This window comes from Boleophthalmus pectinirostris, unplaced genomic scaffold (genome assembly GCF_026225935.1).
Source record: "Boleophthalmus pectinirostris isolate CB_2022bp ecotype Guang Dong unplaced genomic scaffold, ASM2622593v1 HiC_scaffold_9, whole genome shotgun sequence".
In the NCBI taxonomy this organism is placed as follows: domain Eukaryota; kingdom Metazoa; phylum Chordata; class Actinopteri; order Gobiiformes; family Gobiidae; genus Boleophthalmus; species Boleophthalmus pectinirostris.
The window spans coordinates 20,222,216-20,243,287 of NW_026571541.1; the positions used below are offsets into that span (position 1 = coordinate 20,222,216).

The 21,072-nt window shown below is 40.2% G+C and overlaps 1 pseudogene; it reads left to right on the top strand.

Annotated features, from left to right (window-relative positions):
* The first annotated feature begins 556 nt into the window (after window positions 1-556).
* On the top strand, window positions 557-10,440 carry LOC129412609 (uncharacterized; annotated as a pseudogene).
* The last annotated feature ends 10,632 nt before the right edge of the window (window positions 10,441-21,072 follow it).

The window sequence follows — 21,072 nt, forward strand, 5'->3', positions numbered from 1 at the left end:
CCTACCTTAGACATGAAATGTCAATATTATCGGACTTGGACCAAAGTCGGGGAATAAATTCTTTGCATGATTATAAGCAAAAATGTCTATTACAGTCATGGTGTATTTTTCACGGTTGGCCAGCAGGGGCACAGAGAATCCCCCAAAAAATATTGTAAAAATTATTATATGCACGTTTTGTCCGATTGTGATGAAATTTCTATCAGTTATACACTGCATGACCCTTATTCCATTGATATGTCAAATACAGTTATCAGGGATACAGCGCCACCTATATGAATGCACACAATTTATTATTGTGTGACATAAAATTAGTTTTACATTCATTTGTAAAAGTTTGCCAGAACATTCACTGACGTACTCCTAACAACGTTAGAGGTGAGGGGTATTGTTCTTCGTCGGTTTCTTCTTCTTCTTATTATTATTATTTTATTTTATTTTTTTTTCCTTGCAAAGGATCTAAATTTTGAGGGCCTAAACGTCGACGAAAAGTCCCCAAACCGGGTATCAGATCGATCGGCCCGGCGAAAAATTTCATAAAATGGGCATCGCGACAATGCCCAAAGCCCCACCACTCAACAGCGCCAGTGTCTTGCCCAAGGACACAACGACAGCATTCATCTGTGGGAGCTGGAATCACACCAGCCAAGTTCTATAGTAACATTATTACTTTTGTGCCCTTACAGTTGCCAGAGACTACATCCCCACGCAGCCTACAAGATCACCAGTCAAGCTCTGATGAAGACTGCAAAGTTAAGTCAGTTTATGCTGTTGATGGCCGCCGTGCCACAGATGTTGTTGCAAGCTCCTGTGCATTGAGTGTTTCTGCTGTTGGCCGCCGTGCCTTGAATGTTGCTGCTGGCCGCCGCGCCAAGGTTTCATTAGATGTAACAGATGCTGAAATGCTAACTGTAGCTGGCAGTCAGAGTGACATTACACTTAATGTTTCTGATGCTAAAGTACTTGCTGTTGCTGGTAGTCCTAACATTGAGATCACAGATGAGGAAATACTTGCTGTTGAAAATCCTCCTTCATGTGTTGCTACAGACAGTCAGAATAGGCCTTCTTTTCCTGTCCGAAACAACATACGGGGTTCTTTTCACCAGGGTGTCCAGTCATTACTGCACCCTGGTACTCAGTGCATGCCCATAGCTTTAGTTGCTATTGCCCAAAATAAAAGGAAAAATGTGTTAACATGGACACAGTTTGATTTGGACAATGTAGTTCGTTTGGGTGATCAGATGTATGCTAAGCATCATAAACCTGATCAACATATGTTTATGTCTGTTGGTGATTTGCCAAAGGAAGACATCGTTGACGGGCAGCACTTTACATTTGCATTTGGTGATGTTGTTACTGGAAATGTAGATGTAAATGACAGTGAATTCATTCGGGCTGGTGCATGTTTTAGCTTAAGAGATGGTTTAGCCAAGATTGTTTCACAGTATGATTCTTGCCTTCTTACAATAAATAGTAACACCTGTGCTATTATTGGTAATAATGGTTGCTATGCTGTAGTTGATTCTCATTGTCGTAGTGCTGCTGGTTTATTTGATCCTAAGGGCATTGTAGCGTATTTTGGTTGTTTTGAAGATTTATATCGACACATTTGCTCATTGGCTGCAGGTTTTAAAAACAGGCTGTTTGAAATTCAAGGTGTTGTTGTTAACTTGACCACTACACATCCTTGCATAGACAGTCAGATGCAAAATGCTCCTGTGTTTGATTCAGATGTACAATGTATTGGAGAGAGTATCACACCCATGTTCTTTAAATCTTTACATGAACAAGTCTGTAGAGAGCTGTGTAATACCTTGAATGTGGATTATGAAAAACCTGATTCTTCTCCAGTTGACATTGTTGGTTTGTTGGGCTGTCCGTGCAAAAATGAAAGTATTGTTGCTGATGGTAACTGTTTTTTCCGTGCAATTTCCCAAGCAGTTTGTGGCACACAAAAATATCACAGAAAATTTAGGTTAGCAACAGTAAAACAGCTGAAAAAATATCCTAATCTATACACAAATTTATGTGAAGGTTATATTCTTCTGTTCAAGAATACATTCAAAAAAACTAACATGGACAAAATTCACACTTGGGCTACTCAAGTTGAAATTCAAGCAATGGCTGATTATATTTGGGTGTTTAATATCTATACTTATACACAAGTAATCGGTGGCTTAAGTATAGTTCTAAGACTAAATTGTTATCAGATACTGGAATTTATTTGCAACATTGTAATGAAAATCACTATGAAACTGTCATCTGTGTTTCTTTGCCTCATGGACAGTTTTGCTATACATTGTGTCACCAAAATAATGTACCACCCTACAAAACCCGATCACAGAGAAAAAACACCAATGACTTACAAGAACTTAATACATGTTTAGTCAATTCAGCCAGGCGCTCTAAACATGTTTTAAAGAAACAAGTCATGCTCCAAAAAGAAAAATATCAAACAGACAAATGTGTACAAAAAAACAAATTGGCAAAAATGTTACATAAATATCACAATAACCCAGAATACCAACAAATGCTTCAGAAAAAAGGCATAGAAAGATACTCTCAAAATTTAACATATAGAAGACATTTACAGCAACAAAGCATTAATAAGTATAAGACAAACCCAGCCCATAGAGAAAATGTAAAAAATCAGAGCATTAATAAGTATAAGACAAATCTTGCACATAGAGAAAATGTAAAATCTCACAGCATTGATAAGTATAAGACAAATCCACTCCATAGACAAAATGCAAAAAATAGAAGCATTCATAAGTATAAGACAAATTCAGCCCATAGACAAAAAGTAAAATTTCATAGCCTTGATAAATATAAAACAGATGAAACCCACAGACAAATTGTAAGGTTTAGAACCAGACAGAAATATTTAACCAATTCTGACCATCGAGAACTACTAAAAGCTAAAATTCACCACAAATATGCAACAGATGAAAACCACCGCAATTACCTGAAAACTTTAAGTAAACAGAAATATAGCAACCCAGAACATAGACAACGTGTTGTATCCAGAAGTCTAAGCAGAAAACAACAACTAAAAAAAAAATCCAAACTTTTAGATCATGTTAAGGAAACTTTCTTAGACAGAATAAAATTTGGACCACAGTTTGTGTATTGTGTGTGCCACAAACGCTTCTTCCAATCTGGTGTTATGGCTTGCCAAAGGTCACATTACGTGAACATTTCCCAGTCTGATCTAGATTTTTGTATTTCAGATACATATGTACATGTGTGTGACACAGCTTGTCCTATGCCTTGTGTTATGCATGACTACAGGGGGAAGCTAAACATATGCTACACCTGTAACAGCAAAATGATTAGAGGTAAAATTCCAGCTGAATGTGGTGGTAACAATTTAGAACTCCCACCCGTACCAGAGGAACTTGCACGGCTAAACAGTATAGAAACCCATCTTGTTTCACCAAACATGATGTTTTGTAAATACATGACTTTGCCTAAGACAAAACAGCGAGGAATCAGAGGGCCTATCGTGTGTGTAAGAAGCGAAATAGCCCAACGCTCCGAGAAGCTGTTGCCGCGCACTGGCTCCCCCGGCTTAGTGCAAGTGAAGCTTAAGTGCAAACTGTCTTACAAAGGTCATTACGAACATCAGTTTGTGAATATATCTTGTTTAATGAAGACTGGATAAATGATTTTAGTAGAGAAGACCCCGAAGAACAAGAAGGGGAACAACAAGACGAAGAGGAAACAGTCGAACCAACAGTCGAAGGTACAAATCCACCTTCACAAGAAGCCACACAAGATGAACATCTGTACGATAAACAACAGCACGGCGTTTTCAATGACACATGCTCTATGCCTTTAGACTTGGGTCAAGAAACGCTGGACCAATATCTGGATAATGTCATTAGTGTTGCTCCAGCTGAAGGAAACAACCCAGTAAGCACACTAAATGATCACACCAATGAGGCCAAATGTTTTCCTGCCATTTTTGTGACCGGTACAAATACATATCATACACCCAGAAAATATCCACTCACATTAGCAAAATATTTCAAATTAAGACTTTTGAATGCTGACACTAGATTTGCTAACAATCTAGAATACCTTTTTTATGCTGATGGCACGTTGATTTTGTATAATGTAATTTCTTGCGTGTCTATTGCCACACGTAAAGGACATTTTGATGGAATCAGCGCAGCTGAATCTCAGGACAATGACTGTAATACTTTAAAACACATTGTTCAGTTTAATGGTGGTTTTCGTTTTTTGTCACCCATACTGGGTAGTCCCGCTTTTTGGAGACAATGCAGGTCTGACGTTTTTGCAATGATTCGTCAATTGGGAATTCCAACCTGGTTCTGTTCGTTCAGTGCAGCTGACCTTCGCTGGCAAAATTTACTTAAAGCACTTTTGATCCAAGAGGGAAGAACACAGACGGTTGAAGATTTGAACTAGGCTGAACGGTGTAACCTTCTGAGGAAGAACCCTGTGGTTGCAGCTCAAATGTTTGACTATAGATGGCATTGTTTTTTGAGGCTTGTTCTCCTGTCATCTGCTCATCCCCTTGGTAAAATTGTCGATTATTTTTACTGGGTAGAGTTCCAAGCAAGAGGCTCTGCCCACATCCACGCCCTTTTCTGGGTACAAGATGCACCTAGAATTGATCAAAATACAGACGAAGAAGTCATCTCCTTTGTAGATAAACATGTTACCTGCCAGCTTCCAGAAGATGATCCCAAATTATTGGAAATGGTTAAAACTCTACAGACCCACTCGAAACATCACTCTAAAACTTGTCAGAAAAACAAGACCGTCTGCAGATTTAAATTCCCACGACCACCATCTCAGAGAACTTTCATCAAAAGAGCACGGCAAACACCCATTTGTCCGAAATGCCATTTGAAAAATTGAAGAGGCAGAGTGCGTGTGTCCACCAGATGATCCAACTCGGATGGGCAAAGAACACGCACAAACCATCATGTCTGATTTACAAAATGGTCTTCACAATGAAATTGCAAAGACTACAGCAGAACTGCAAGCAAGAGTCGGGATTACACAGAATGTTTTTGAAGAAGCATATCAAGTTTTAGACGGGCATACATGTATTGTTTTAAAAAGAGAAGTGGATGAAGTCTGGATAAACCAAGCTAACCTGGGATTTGTTGTCCATTTGGGAGGCAAATATTGATGTTCAGTATGTGGTTGATGGCTATGCTTGTGCTGCTTATATTGTGAGCTACATTTCAAAGGGTGAGAAAGAAATGGGCTTGTTGCTTGGAAATGCACAAAAGGAAGCGCTGGAAGGCAACGAGAGTGCTAAAGACGCTATGAAGAAACTGGGAAGCGTTTACATAAACAATCGTGAGGTGTCTGCACAGGAAGCTGCTTATCGAGTGACTGGAATGCATCTCAAAGAGTTTTCCTGCAAAGTGTCTTTTATTCCCACAGGTGATAACATAGTCCGCCTTACAAAACCCATAAAGCAACTGGAAAGCAGTTCATCTGAAGACATTTGGATGACTAACATCACCGACCGTTATAAGAATAGACCAGATGACAGTACATTTAACGACATGTGTATTGCCGTTTTTGTTTTAGAATATCGTGTATTATGCAAAGGTCAAACCAGCCGGAACCTAATTCTTCTCCAAAACTCTCTGGGTGCCATAACTAAGAGAGTTAATACACAACCTGCTGTTATTCGATATGCCCGGTTCTCTCAAACACAACATCCAGAACAGTTCTTTCAGAGTATTTTACAGCTGTTTCTCCCTTATCGTGCAGAGAACGACCTGATGCCTCCACCATATACTGCATTTGAAGAATTTTACAACAGCGGACAGATTGTTCTTTCCAATGGATCAGAGTGTTCTGTTAAATCTGTAGTTGATGCAAATCAAAAGAGATTTGACAAACACACTGATGACTTGGAAGCAATTGAAAACGAAGTCAGCATGAATGCGAATTTGGAAGACGCATGGTGTGCCCTCTGCCCTGCCCAACAACTTGAAAGGCTGGAAGATAAGGACGAAGGTGTGGAAAGAGATGAAGAGGAAGTCCATGCCGAGTTACTACAAATTCCTGAATTGGCTGTTAGAAAAGAAGACATCCTCCAGTTTGAAAAAGCAAAAACATTAACTAGACAAGAGGGTTTAAGTTTAATTCGATCCTTAAATGACCAACAGATGGCCATTTTCACACAAATTCGACAGTGGTGCTTGCAGAAAATTACACATCAAAACCCAGAGCCTCTGCACACATTTATAACCAGCGGAGCAGGCACTGGAAAAAGTCATCTCATTAGAGCGATACAATACGAAGCAACAAGACTTTTGGCACCTTTATGTTCTACTCCAGATGGTGTTAGCGTTCTGCTAACTGCACCTATTGGAATAGCTGCATATAATCTAAAGGCTACAACCATTCACTCCACATTTAGCATTGGTATGGACTGCCGTCTCCCCTACGTACCACTGAGTGAAGACAAACTCAATACTCTGAGAGTTCAGTTCAACAATGTTCATATTGTCATCATAGACGAAGTTTCAATGGTTTCATACAACTTATTGATTTACATTCACGGTAGATTACGATTCCCCATTTGGTAACATTAGTATTATTGCAGTTGGCGACTTTTACCAATTACCTCCGGTAAAAGGTAAACCTTTGTATGATGTACGAGTTGGTTATAATCTGTGGGAAGACTTGTTTTGCATTGCGGAGTTGACAACGGTTGTATGGCAACAAGACACCACATTTGCAGATCTGCTGAACCGCTTAAGGACCCGGTCAAGAAAGGTTCACCTTAACCTATACTCAATATTCAACAAGAGAGAAGACAAGAGATTAATATCTTTTACACGCGTGGAGGGAGTACCGAGAGAAGAACTCTAGTTACATGAAACTAGTTGTTATTCACTCCAATACTCTCTAAAGCCTTCTCTCGTTTCTCCACGCCTTTTATTCAATATTAGGACCCCTAGTTACAATGGGAACTACTCCTCTCAGAACGGGAGGGGGAACATGCAAACATTAAACATTTAGGAGTAGTTCCTCTTTGCTTACAGGAAAAACAAAAATAACACTTCAATACAGTATTCAGGCCAGAGTTAAGGTCAGTCTGCCCTCCTCATTTCATCCTCCTTAGTTTTATCCTCCTCAAGCAATGGTCGCCCAAGATGTTTCCTGTTATTGAATTTGATAGGACTTCGTGACCTTCTGCAAACTCATGAAATCTGCAATACTCAGAAACAGAATCGTTTAAGTGCACATATTGATATATTGATTACAATATGATTGAATAACAAAAGTGAAGATTACATTACCATTACATACACAGTGAGATTAATATAAATGTTGAATCCATCAACACCCATGCTCCCAGAAGATGAAGATCTTTTAAAAAGCCGTGAAACAGGACAAAACTCCACTGCTTTGCATATCTTTCCCACCAACACACAGGTGGAAAGACACAATCTCGAACAGGTCCGAATCACCTGCCCGGATTACATAACTATCACAGCACAAGATTACAGCTACAGTAAAAAAACTGGTAAACTGATTGAATTCACGGAGGGAGTTGTTAAAACAAGAAACACCTCGCTACTTGATGAATTGCCTGTTGGTGTCAATGCACGTGTAATGCTGATTAAAAACGTGGACATAGCAGATGGTCTGGTGAATGGTGTATGTGGCACAGTAACCCACATAGACAATCCACCAAACAGAAGACTTCCCCTGGCAATTTATGTCAAGTTTGACGAGGACTTAATTGGCGCACAGAAGAGAAGCCGGACTCTCACTCCACCAGGCCTGACTGGTTCACGGATAGAACCAGTAGAAGATCAAGCTAATAAAAAGGGGGAGAAGCGGCGGCAGTTTCCCCTTAAATTAGCGTGGGCCTGCACAGTGCACAAGGTACAAGGTCTTACCGTTGATGAAGCTGTGGTGGGTCTGAACCACACTTTTACAGCGGGTCAAGCCTATGTTGCCTTGAGTCGTGTCAGGAGTTTGGAAGGCCTCATAATTCAAAACTTTGAACTAAAGAAAATTTACTGTAACGGCAAGATTAGGCCAGCATTAGACAAAATGCTTCCTTTCGTGGTCACTGACCAGTCATTGCACACATGCAAGAAACTCAAGTATTCAACTTGTTTTTCATGAATGTGCAAGGACTCCCACAACATGTGTCTGATTTGCAGTTATGTATGCAGCCCTTCCATCCCCATTGTGTTGCTGTTACAGAAACATGGCTAAATCTACAGTCACTCAAACAAACCCATAACATTTCAGGTTACAGTTTCCACAGTCAACCACGCAGTTTAGCTTATCAAAGTAGCCATAACCCTGCACTTGTAAAATTGCAGACACAACAACATGGTGGAGTTGGAATGTACTGTCAAGACGGTCATTCTTACAACACTGTCTCATTGCAGTCTTCTAATCTGGAATGTTTGGCTAAACATTTTACAGAACATGACATTCTCATTGCTGTCATCTACAGACCACCTTCATACCCAATGACACTTTTTAAACATCATTTAAACAAACTGATAAATTGGCTTGATTCGAACTATAGTAACATCACTATTGTGGGAGACTTTAATGACAACATATTGAAATCATCAAATATTTTACATTTCATGCAAAAAAAAGGATTTGTTCAATGTGCTGCCTCTCCCACTACAGAACAGGGCACTTTAATTGATCACATGTACTTAAAGTCCTCAAAATTTGAAGTTGACACGTGTTGTACCAACTTATTTCAGTGACCACGAAGGGGTAGCATGTTGTTTCCGATACAAAAACATAACAGACAATTAGTCTGTTAAATTTTCAGCAGTTGTGTTGCCTTACAACATTGTCCTTGATGTGCGCTTTCTTTTTTCTGATTAGCGATTGATAAAGGCTTGATAATCTCGGTGTTTGTGTAGTTGGTTGGTTTTTGCTTGGATTGGCTTGTGTTTTTGAATCTATTTATCCTGGTGTTTTATTGGTTTGGCTTTGGTTTGGATATCGTAGCAGCTAATTGTTTTTTGCTCATGCATCATGGTTCTAGTGTAATGTTTTCCTTGTAATGTGAATATAATGTCATGTATTCTCCTCTTTTAATATGTAGTTGTATGTACAATTATTGCTTGTTAATACTGTGAATTTCTGTGACACTCAAACCTGTAAAAACTCTTAATGTAATGTATATACTGACAAAAACAATCTGTGCAATAACTTGTATAATTCATGTGTAAAATCACTCTGTATATAAATCTGTTTATAGGACTTGTGTATCGTGACAATAAAGGCATTCTGCTCTATTTATAATGTACATTTTATTCAAATTGTAGAGAATGTATACTGGAATTGTATGTAAATTTTCTGCTTTTACATTTGTATCTGATGTGCCAAACTTTAATAAAAAATCTGTCCTTAAAAATAATACCACTTGTTTGTATTTCTTAGACTAAGTTCACAGTAACTTCATGTATTTTTTAAATTTAACATCTTAATGGCCCATCATTTTTAATTGCCATTTACAATACATTTTTTAAATAATAATTAAATTTTTTTTTTTACAATAAAACAAGATAATTTCTTCCATTACATTTAGAATTTTTTTTTTTTCTAACTTGAAATTTTTTCCACTCTAAACAAAACTTAATTAGATGGTTGAATTATTTTTATTGAAAATTTTACTAGCTGAAATTTTAAGTATACTCTTTCAGTGTTTCAAGTTCTAAATGAAATTTTTTACCTTAAAAATATTCTGCACATATATTTTCAAGTTCTCAAATTCAACTGTCAGAATTCAGAGTGTAAAATTCTCAGGACAAAATCTGACAGCAAGGAACCAAGAAACAAAGGTACACTATGTAATTTTTCTGATGGACAAACTGTCAGTCTGGGCGGCTGTCGGGAAGAGAGAGTGGCGTGCCGGGGCGGTCGCGAGTCCCCGGAGGTCGCGTGGGGGGGCGGTGCGCGCCGGGGCGAGGGCCACCATCGCCGCGCGCGGCTTTAATTGTTATTTAACTTTTTGTTTGAACAGTGGACTTGAGTCCCTTGACACATACCTAAGGTCACGAATAAGGTCCTTGGTGATGATTTGAACAATTTCACCATTTTTGTTAGGCTGAAAACGATCTCTTGGGTTTGGTGCTGAGCGACCTCGTTTGTCTTTATCTGGGACTGATTTCTATAAAAAAAACAATATATATAGTATATATATATATATATATATATATATATATATATATATATATATATATATGTGTGTGTGTGTGTGTATATATATATATATACATATATATATACACACACACAAATATTGGTGAGTCCTAAAACATCATGTCAATTTGGATAAAACATTGACAGATAAACTTACATTTCTAGGAGTCCCAAACAGGCTCTCATCTACCTCAGAGGTGGAGGCCCTTGAGCGATACCGACGAGAATAAGAGCTGTTCCTAGAGCTCGTGTTAATGGACCCTGCTCTCTACAAAAGTCACGAGGTTATGATAGATACAATAGTCTGTGTAATGCATAGACTTATGTAACCGGTGTGCTTGAACCGACCGATTAGCAATCGTCTGCGTTGTGTTGTGTAGATGAAGTGAGCCGCACACAGGGGTTTGCCATTCAAGAGAAGATTTACTGTGTGAAACACAAAAATGGTCAAAATACAGCCTCCAAATGTCACAGCTCCACACACATCTCCCTCTGCTCTCCTCAGAGCAACTCAGGTGTAATAATAATTTTTACTAATTACAATAACAAATTTTTACACTGTGATCATATAGTTTTACATTTTTTTCATGTAAATCCCCCAATCATGGCTATTTTATATTTTTAAATGAACAATAAATCATGTACAAATGGTACATGTTATAGAAGTTACAATATATGAAAAAGAAATAACATTTGGTACTGGTGTACAATACAATACTCTCATACCTGTGTGAAACACAAAAATGGTCAAAATACAGCCTCCAAATGTCACAGCTCCACACACATCTGCAAAGAAATAAAGTGGCACAGACACATGAGACCGTGCTTGCTAGCTCAAACTTACATGCTAACAGAACATTTTCTAACTGCTGTATTTGAATAAAAAACAATATTTCACACATGTTTAATCAACAAGAACAATGGCAAAAGCCTTATAAAGCACAATCAACGTCCAGATAAAGTCAACATGAATTCCGTGTCAAAAATATTACACATAAATCAGGAGAGCAAATCTGCTGCTTACCTCCCTCTGCTCTCCTCAGAGCAACTGAGGGGAACCGTGTGTCTTCACGGAAAGTAGTGGCACCGCCAAAATAAAAGCACCTGGTATAACCAGTCAAAATAAACTTAAACACAACCCTATAAAGAAATAAAATTGGATTTTGGTGAAATTGATAAAACAGTAAGACCACATGGGCTACATCCACCCCTCCCAGATTTCGCCAAAATCCACTCAACAGACACTGAGCAAGGACTCGAATAAAGCTCTAAGCTTTATGTTCAGCTAGAAAGCTACCCACAGCATAGGTTCAGAGCAAACAAAAAGGGTGATCAGGCCTTTGTCTCTCCTGGATTAATATGATGCCTTGTACACCATACAAATACCTTGCTACTAAAACACTTGAAATGACTGGATGTAAGGGGGTTACACAGGGCTCCATATCACTTAGAAAGAAAACACACACACAAAAAAAAAAGAAAAAAAGATCCCTTTGTCTGCTTAGAACAAAGTCAAAAGTGACTGAGACTTCTTACTGAGTGAACTTGCAACACCTCTCAGACTCAAAGGCTTCTGAACCATAGATTCAATCAGACGGTTGACCTTTTTACTAACTCTACCCACCCTAGTTGTGACTACCGGCTCCCCATTAACTTCTGGATTAGTCTGAGTCAACATGTCAGGAGTGCCTTGGTCATAATATGGGTAAGTTTGTGGTAGAATCCCGGGTACATCAACAACAGAGGATGATAGAATCTGAGGTAAGTATGACTCTTTTTCAACAGTCAGGCTATTAAAATCACCCTGGTTGGAAGAGTGAATCAGTTCGTATTGGGACTGCTCCTCGCATTCAGCTCCCAGGGAACACTGACTTGACCGCCCTTCTTGGGACATATCTGCCACTGAGTTTCCCTCTACCCATGAGCTAGTCCGATCCATACTGCTCTCCACGTCTAAAGAATCAGGTGTGCACAACTCTGCATCACTTGTTTGTACTACAGGCAGAAAACTGATGTCTAAAAGCAAGTTCCTGTGCACAACCTTTGTGGCGCCCTCTGGATCCTCCAGTTTGTAAGTGTGGTTCTGTGTATTCCGCTCCTTTATTGTATACACTGTTGGACTCCATTTATCAGCTAACTTTTTCTTTCCTCTTTCACCCTTGTTTGCAACAAGAACACGGTTTCCAATATTCAAGTGAGTGCCCTTGACCTTTTTGTTATAGCCCAACGCCTGCTTGCTTTGTTCTCTGATACTGTGCCTTTGAGCAATCCTGGCTGCCTCATGCCAATGTGACATGAGTGTGTTAACATAGCTTTTGTGGTTTACCACTACTGGATCATTCAACACTTGTTTGAACATAACATCAACAGGGAGCCTCGGAATTCTCCCAAACATCAGCTGAAAGGGAGCATACCCGGTTGTTTCATGTACTGTCGAGTTATAAGCAAATGTCAGAGTCTGTATTTGCTGAGGCCATTTTTGCTTTTGTTTCAGAGGCAAGGAGCGGAGCATGTTCCCAAGGGTGCGATTAAATCTCTCTGTCCCACCATTTCCCATGGGATGATATGCTGTTGTGTGAGATTTGGAGACACCGGACAACCGGAGCAGCTCCGCAATCAGTTCACTTTCAAAGTTTGCGCCCTGAATACGCTCAGGGAAGCCGTACACACAAAACACATGATCCCACAACTTCTTGGCCACGTGGTTAGCTGTTTGGTTTGAGCAAGGAAAGGCATGGGCAAGCTTAGTAAAATGATCCGTTACTACGAGAACATCCACCGAGTGTTGCTTACTGTCCTCAGCACTCCAAATGTCTATGCACACTAGCTCCATAGGTGCAGAAGTGCGAATACTTTCTAGGGGAGCACGAGCAGACGGATCTGGGGTCTTAGCCAGAATACACCTCTGACAGCACTTCATGTATTCTCTTATGTCAATGTCCATTTTTGGCCAGAAAAATCTTTGTCTAGTGAGATGCATTGTCCTTGCCTGTCCCTGATGTCCTGCTATATCATGAACAGCATACAAAACATTCTCTTTCAGGCTTTCGGGGAGAACAAACTGATGTCTTTTGTGTTTACTGACCGGATCTTTTGTAACTCTGTAAAGAACTCCATTTAACAATTTAAGTCTCTCAAACTGTTTTAACAAGATCATGGTTTTTGAGTCAAATAATGCTCTTTCCCGTCTAGATGGGCATTTCTTGCAGCTGACAAAGGAGACAAGTGCTGAAATGGTGGGATAATTTTCCTGACTATGTTGTAGCTCTGCCAGTGTAAATACAGGAAGTGGGTCTTGGCCTGGGGGTACCAGGTCCTGAACAGCCTGAATGAACTGGACTGCTCTTGTTTCCGCTGCAGTCTCCCATTCATTGTGTGTGTCCAACAGTGCAGCGATATCAGCCGTGCAGAGGGGTTTTAACTGAGAGACTGTGGCTCTTTTCACTCTGTGGCACTGAACTTTAAGGCGGAATGTGTCTTGGATACTGTCTGGGGCAACACCATCGGCCTCTGCTACAAGCTGGTCATATGGCTCAGTTATAAGTCTCTGACTGACAGTTTTAGCGAACGGGTCCCTGCTAAGCGCGTCTGCCACAATATTTTTAGTCCCTGGGATGTGTTTTAGATCAAAGGAATAAGGAGCAAGTTTGGACACCCAACGCTGTTCGCAGGCATCTAGTTTGGGCTTTGTCATAATGTAGGTTAAAGGGTTGTTATCAGTCCATATGGTGAATGAATTGCCTCTCAACCAGTGACTGAATTTCTCACACACGCTCCATTTCAGGGCTAAAAATTCTAGGCGGTGAGCAGGATACTTCTTTTGGGAAGCACTTAGTGTTTTGCTTGCAAATGCAATGGGACGGGCTTTCTTTTCGCCTGCAGAGACCTGCGACAATACAGCACCAAGTCCATCTAATGAAGCGTCAATGGACAGGATCAGGGGCTGAGTGAAATCTGGGTGTGAAAGCACAACACAATTTAGAAGACTGTCTTTAAGTCTGGACAACGAAAGCTCACACTCCTCCGTCCAATCTGAGGGCTTTAACTTACGAAACGAGCCTTGGTTGGAGTTCTGTTTGGCCCTACCACGTTTCTTTTGGCCAGATGTAAGAGCAAACAACGACTTGGCCAAACTAGAACAGCTTGGGATAAAGTGCTGATAGTATAGTACCATGCCCAGGAATGACTTTATTCTTTTCACCGAGGGTGTACACCCATCATCTTCCATGAGGTCAGCTTTTGTTATTTTTGATATGACCTCTACCTTGTCTGGGTCTACCGCAACACCATTTCGGTCTATTATGTGGCCCAAGAACTTAACTGATGACCTCATTAAGTGACACTTTTTGGGACTTAGTTTGAGATTGTGTAGCCTCAGTCGCTGAAACACTACCTCCAACCTGTCTAAAGCCTCTTGTTCTGTTGGCGCAAATACTAAAACATCATCAAGGTAACATAGAAGGTTGGTAAAGTTTAAATCACCAAAAATACTGAGCATCATTCTCATAAAAGATGCGGGGCTGTTGCAGAGCCCCTGTGGCATACGGTTATACTCGTATAGTCCCATCGGAGTTGTGAACGCTGTGTATTTTCTGTCTTCCTCTGCCATCGAGATGTTATAAAACCCGGAGGTCAGATCCATTGTGCTAAAATAGGCATTTCCACCTAGAGCAGCCAAGCAGTCGGACTGGTGTGGGAGCGGGTGTGCATCTTTGAATGTTCTAGCATTTAACCACCGAAAATCAGTATATAATTTTAGACTCCCGTCCTTTTTCCAGACAAGTACAAGCGGGGACGCATACTCGCTGACTGACTTCCTAATGAGATCCTGCTCCTCCATTTCAGATAGAACTTGTCTCAGTTTCTGATAGTGCGCAGGTGGGACGCGGCGATATAGGGCAAACGGAATGGCTTCTCATCGGTAAGTCTGATACGATGCACGAAACCTTTGGCCTCACCACAATCTAGGGGATGTTTAGAAAAGATGTCATTATACCTTTCGAGAAGAGAGACAAGCTTTTCTCTTCCACCCTGGCTTGTATGGCACTGGTCAATATCTATATCAGAAAGCCCCACACGGCGCAGTTTCTCTTTTAGATCTAGAGGACAGCTATCACAGTTCTCTGGTTTTGGGTGTTTTTCAGGCAGACACGACCCTTGGGAAAGCTCGAACTCCTCTACATTGACACATGCGGATACATCTGCAAGTTTGGCATTGCTCTTTAGAGTAATGGGTTTGTCAGACAAGTTGGTTACTTTCATAGGTACCCAACGATCGCCCCATAGTGGTGTAACTATTCGACCAACCACAATGTTACGTGGCATTGCCTTGGAAGTGGTGGGCTCAACAATAACTGTACTGCCAGGGGATATGGGCACATTTTTCGGCAGCTTACCCCAGACAAGATGTTCTTGCCTGGCCATCAGTGTGACGGACTGCCGCAGTTTAACTGTCCCAATCTTATCTGGAAGCTCATCTCCTTGCCACAGGGTAGAGTTCGCCATAAGATCCAAAAACTGCTCACACCCCGGGGAGAGGCTGCCACTAGAAACAAGGCGCACATAGTCACTGGTTACTTTGAGTTGACGCATTAAATATCTGATGACATTGGTGCCTATTATCAAATCATCCCGCTGCCCAGGAACTACAAGAACTGGCACAATACAGCTTTGTCCGTACAACTGCATCTCAATGTCATACATGCACTTAGGCTTACTCAATATCCCACCACAACCTACGAGCACAATCTCACGGTTCAACGGAATGGGGTCTGAAAGTGGCATTTTGCTCAATATCTCTGACTCTGCTTTTTCACTGAGAGTACAAGCCATCGATCCCGAATCTAGCATCCCCTTCATTTCCAGAGTGTTATTGACTTTAACAGAAGTGTAAAACAGCTCGTCATATGGACCCACTCTCTGAGTATTTTGTATTATGACTTTAGCACCAGCCGGTGCTTCAGCACATGCTTTGGCATAGTGTTGTTGCATTCCACCATTGAGGGTATCATCTTCACAGCCCACACATCCCCTCTCCCAATGCAGGCCAGTTAGTTTAATGGCTGGGTGTTCTGCTGAGAGGATGTGCCCATTTTTTGTTTGGGCTTAACATTAGGGCAATCTTTCTTAATGTGATTTGGCTGGAAGCATGCTAAACACAAGCGCTTTTGTCGGCAATGTGCAAGGGTGGAGTGCTCGTGGGACTGACAAACTCTGCATGAGCGTCTCTGGAAGTAGTCAGGTTTGATTGTATCAGACACAGCATGGTTATTTTGGGACAGAGTGCGGTCGAAAAGGCTCACTAGCATTTTTAGACATTCCTCATTACAAGATGACTTTGAGCTCTCATTTTGTTTGACTGGCTGTACATGACTTACAGGTTCGACGGGGCTGGGCTCAGGTGTTTGTGCATGAACAGTGACAGGCTGTGGGCGTTTGGGCTTACATAGGGTGAGCTCTTTTCTCTCTGTCTGGTAACGGTCAATGTGCTCCTGCACTTCACTAGCAGTCCATTTGTCTGGAGCTTTGAATCTGAAAACAGCAGCAAGCGAGGAATCAGGGCAATACTTTACAAACATCATGGCTGCTTCATGACACGGGTCAGTCATAGTTCTCCCCAGCCTTTTCAAACCCTCTTCAGCGGCATCTACAGCTTTATTTAACCGTAGCCAGTACTCGACAGGAGCCTCACCTGGCATTGGGACTGTACGGTAAAAATCAGCCATTGGCATGCATGAGTACGTTACATCACTAAAATGCTGCCTGAGAATGTCATATATTATGTTTGGATTTTCCTGAGGGTTCAGTGAGGGACTGCTTCGCAATGTTATTCTGACAACATCTTTGGCTTTGCCCATTAACTTTGACATTATCTCAGAATGTTGTTCATCAATGGGTATAGCTCGCTTCTTGAAATACACTTGCATCGTCTCTCGCCACTCACACACTGTATTTTTGTCCAAACCATCTCCTCTGAAAACTGGAGGCTCCCTCACATCCGGCTGCAGGACAAATCTTGCACCTGACAAGTTCAAGTGGGTTCACCGGACAACTGCCCCGCACCGCCCTGAGCTGGCGTGTCATTTAAGCTTTGTCCCACTTCACTTCTTAACTGATCTTTTATAGTCTGTCCTACTTGTTGTGCAATGTGAGTTATCAATGTGTTTAGCTTTGAGTCTGATACAGCAGAAGCACCCAATACATTCTCGTCTAGACTAGCATCAGCAGCTACATTCTCCATTAAACGGGTAGAACAAAACGCAGGTGAACTGACATTATCTTTACCTCGCACTGGAGTTTCGGACCACTCAACCCTGGGTCTACCCCTACCCATACCAAAAGGGAATACATCAGTTTGAACCTTTTGTTTTTCCCCCTCATCAATAATGAATGTCATTTTGTTTTCAAGGGCTGATAGATTATCAAAATAAAACTTGAATGAACTCCTTTTGACAAGAGTGATAAAACGTCTCAACTATGTACATAAGTGTCTTTTTCACTTTTCATGAGACCTATCCTAAATGCTAAACCCCTTGTCGACTCTTGATGTGGCAGCAGCAACCTCTGGTGACCAATCTGGCGTTGATCCACAGCTCCAGGAACCACGATGGACCAAACTGAGCGATGTGGATCCGGGTCACGGCACCACTGTAACCGGCGTGCTTGAACCGACCGATTAGCAATCGTCTGCTTTGTGTTGTGTAGATGAAGTGAGCCGCACACAGGGGTTTGCCATTCAAGAGAAGATTTACTGTGTGAAACACAAAAATGGTCAAAATACAGCCTCCAAATGTCACAGCTCCACACACATGAAAACGATCTCTTGGGTTTGGTGCTGAGCGACCTCGTTTGTCTTTATCTGGGACTGATTTCTATAAAAAAAACAATATATATAGTATATATATATATATATATATATAGTGTGTGTGTGTATATATATATATATTTATATTATATATATATTATATATATACACACACACAAATATTGGTGAGTCCTAAAACATCATGTCAATTTGGATAAAACATTGACAGATAAACTTACATTTCTAGGAGTCCCAAACAGGCTCTCATCTACCTCAGAGGTGGAGGCCCTTGAGCGATACCGACGAGAATAAGAGCTGTTCTTAGAGCTCGTGTTAATGGATCCTGCTCTCTACAAAAGTCACGAGGTTATGATAGATACAATAGTCTGTGTAATGCATAGACTTATGTAACCGGCGTGCTTGAACCGACCGATTAGCAATCGTCTGCGTTGTGTTGTGTAGATGAAGTGAGCCGCACACAGGGGTTTGCCATTCAAGAGAAGATTTACTGTGTGAAACACAAAAATGGTCAAAATACAGCCTCCAAATGTCACAGCTCCACACACATCTCCCTCTGCTCTCCTCAGAGCAACTCAGGTGTAATAATAATTTTTACTAATTACAATAACAAATTTTTACACTGTGATCATATAGTTTTTACATTTTTTTCATGTAAATCCCCCAATCATGGCTATTTTATATTTTTAAATGAACAATAAATCATGTACAAATGGTACATGTTATAGAAGTTACAATATATGAAAAAGAAATAACATTTGGTACTGGTGTACAATACAATACTCTCATACCTGTGTGAAACACAAAAATGGTCAAAATACAGCCTCCAAATGTCACAGCTCCACACACATCTGCAAAGAAATAAAGTGGCACAGACACATGAGACCGTGCTTGCTAGCTCAAACTTACATGCTAACAGAACATTTTCTAACTGCTGTATTTGAATAAAAAAACAATATTTCATACATGTTTAATCAACAAGAACAATGGCAAAAGCCTTATAAAGCACAATCAACGTCCAGATAAAGTCAACATGAATTCCGTGTCAAAAATATTACACATAAATCAGGAGAGCAAATCTTCTCCTTACCTCCCTCTGCTCTCCTCAGAGCAACTGAGGGGAACCGCGTGTCTTCACGGAAAGTAGTGGCACCGCCAAAATAAAAGCACCTGGTATAACCAGTCAAAATAAACTTAAACACAACCCTATAAAGAAATAAAATTGGATTTTGGTGAAATTGATAAAACAGTAAGACCACATGGGCTACACTTATATGCCACAGTCGTCCAGGTAGGGACCATATGAAAGTGAGTACATTTAATTAGGCCTATATTTAATCTTATTCGTATTTTTAAAAATTTTATCCCACTATTGGGTTGTGATCTAGGTGAGTAACTTATTGATTTTGTTGGGGAAATAGTGTTTGACTGAGTTAGAATAAAAACAAACAAGCAAACAAATACATTTAATTTTGTAAGAATATATATATATATATATATATATATATATATATATATATATATTATATATATATATTATATATATTTTTTTTTTTTTTTTCTTACTAAATTATTATCATTATTATCACCTCGTGAGGTGCTCAAAATGTGCAAAGAAAAAAAAACAAACAAAACAAATGTTGTCTTACCATGATGATCCACGGGTGTCTTCGGCTACCAATAAATAAATAATCGATTCCTCTTTTTTTTTCATTCGAATTGCACAGTACGTTTGGTTTCCTACGTTTGATATGTTATGTTTCTGTTGCCACGGTAACGCCAAAAGCAAGATGGCGATGGAGGGTGCGTCTCATTTTTGCTGGTTTGCGTCCTCAAACCCTCCGGCCCAAGTCCTCAACTCTTCGATTGACTGGAGAGAGAGCCAATAGGAAACAACTCGGCTCTTCTTTGGCTCTTCTCCCTACGTCTCTCTCTCCATGAAGGGTGGGATTTACAGATGAGGAATCGAGATTAGGCAAGAGAGAACTGCTCTCTGAGATGGGACACAGTGTGCAGCGCCTTTTATAACTCTTTTGGCCAATGTAAATAAAATTTACATTTTATTATTGTGCGCACAGATCAGTGTTTCTCAAAATAGTACGTGTACCACTGGTGTGCAGGCTGTATCTGATGATATTTGTCTGCTGTTTGTCTCTGAATGATTATGTTCTCTTTTGGGTTAATCATTATTTAGATTGACCCTTTCCATTATTTAATTTTATTGAGACCTAATTCAGCCCTTGATTAAGACTAAGATTTTGATTTGGTAGTAGTCTACTCGAAACACATATATTCCCTTAAATGGTACTTGGTGTGAAAAGTTAACCACTAGCGTAGGCTATATAAGTCATACATATGACATATTTTATATCTGTTTATTTTACCAGGCAAAACATTAGAATATTTTTCATTTTGTTATAAGCAAACTAGAGCCCGACCGATACGGATTTTGCTGTGGCCGATATGAAACCGATATAATGGGAGTTGGCGCTGCCGATAGCCGATATAATCGCCGATATATTTAGTGATGTAAAAATTCACTGTAAATGTTGAATTGTTTAAAAAACTTAGGTTTGGCTCTGGTGGATTTTAAATTGGGTTTATTTAGGCAACATTTATTGTTATTCTGCCTCTTTACATCATATTTACAGACAGTAGGTTGGCTTAATGGCATTTTTGCATCACATTCTAGACACTAGTGATGGGTATTCCAGTTCTTTTTAGAAAACCGGCTCTTTTGGCTCGGCTCACTAAAAGCTGCTGGTTCTTTTGGCTCCCAAGTGGCTCTTCAGATTGTTTTGTTGCAAGCAGGACTAAAGCACGTCTAAAGCAGGACTGAATCAGGACTGAACCAGGTCTAAACCAGGACTGAAAAAGGACTAAATTGGGACTTATTTATTTTATGTTAAACTACAGTCAAATATGTTCGTTTTTTTTATTTTTTTTTATCCTACGTACACGCAAATTTCTCAACGTTTCGTTTTTAGCCGCTGCCGCTGTCAAACCACGAATCACGCGGCGTGAAGAGAAAAAAAGTGAGAGAAAGAGAAAAC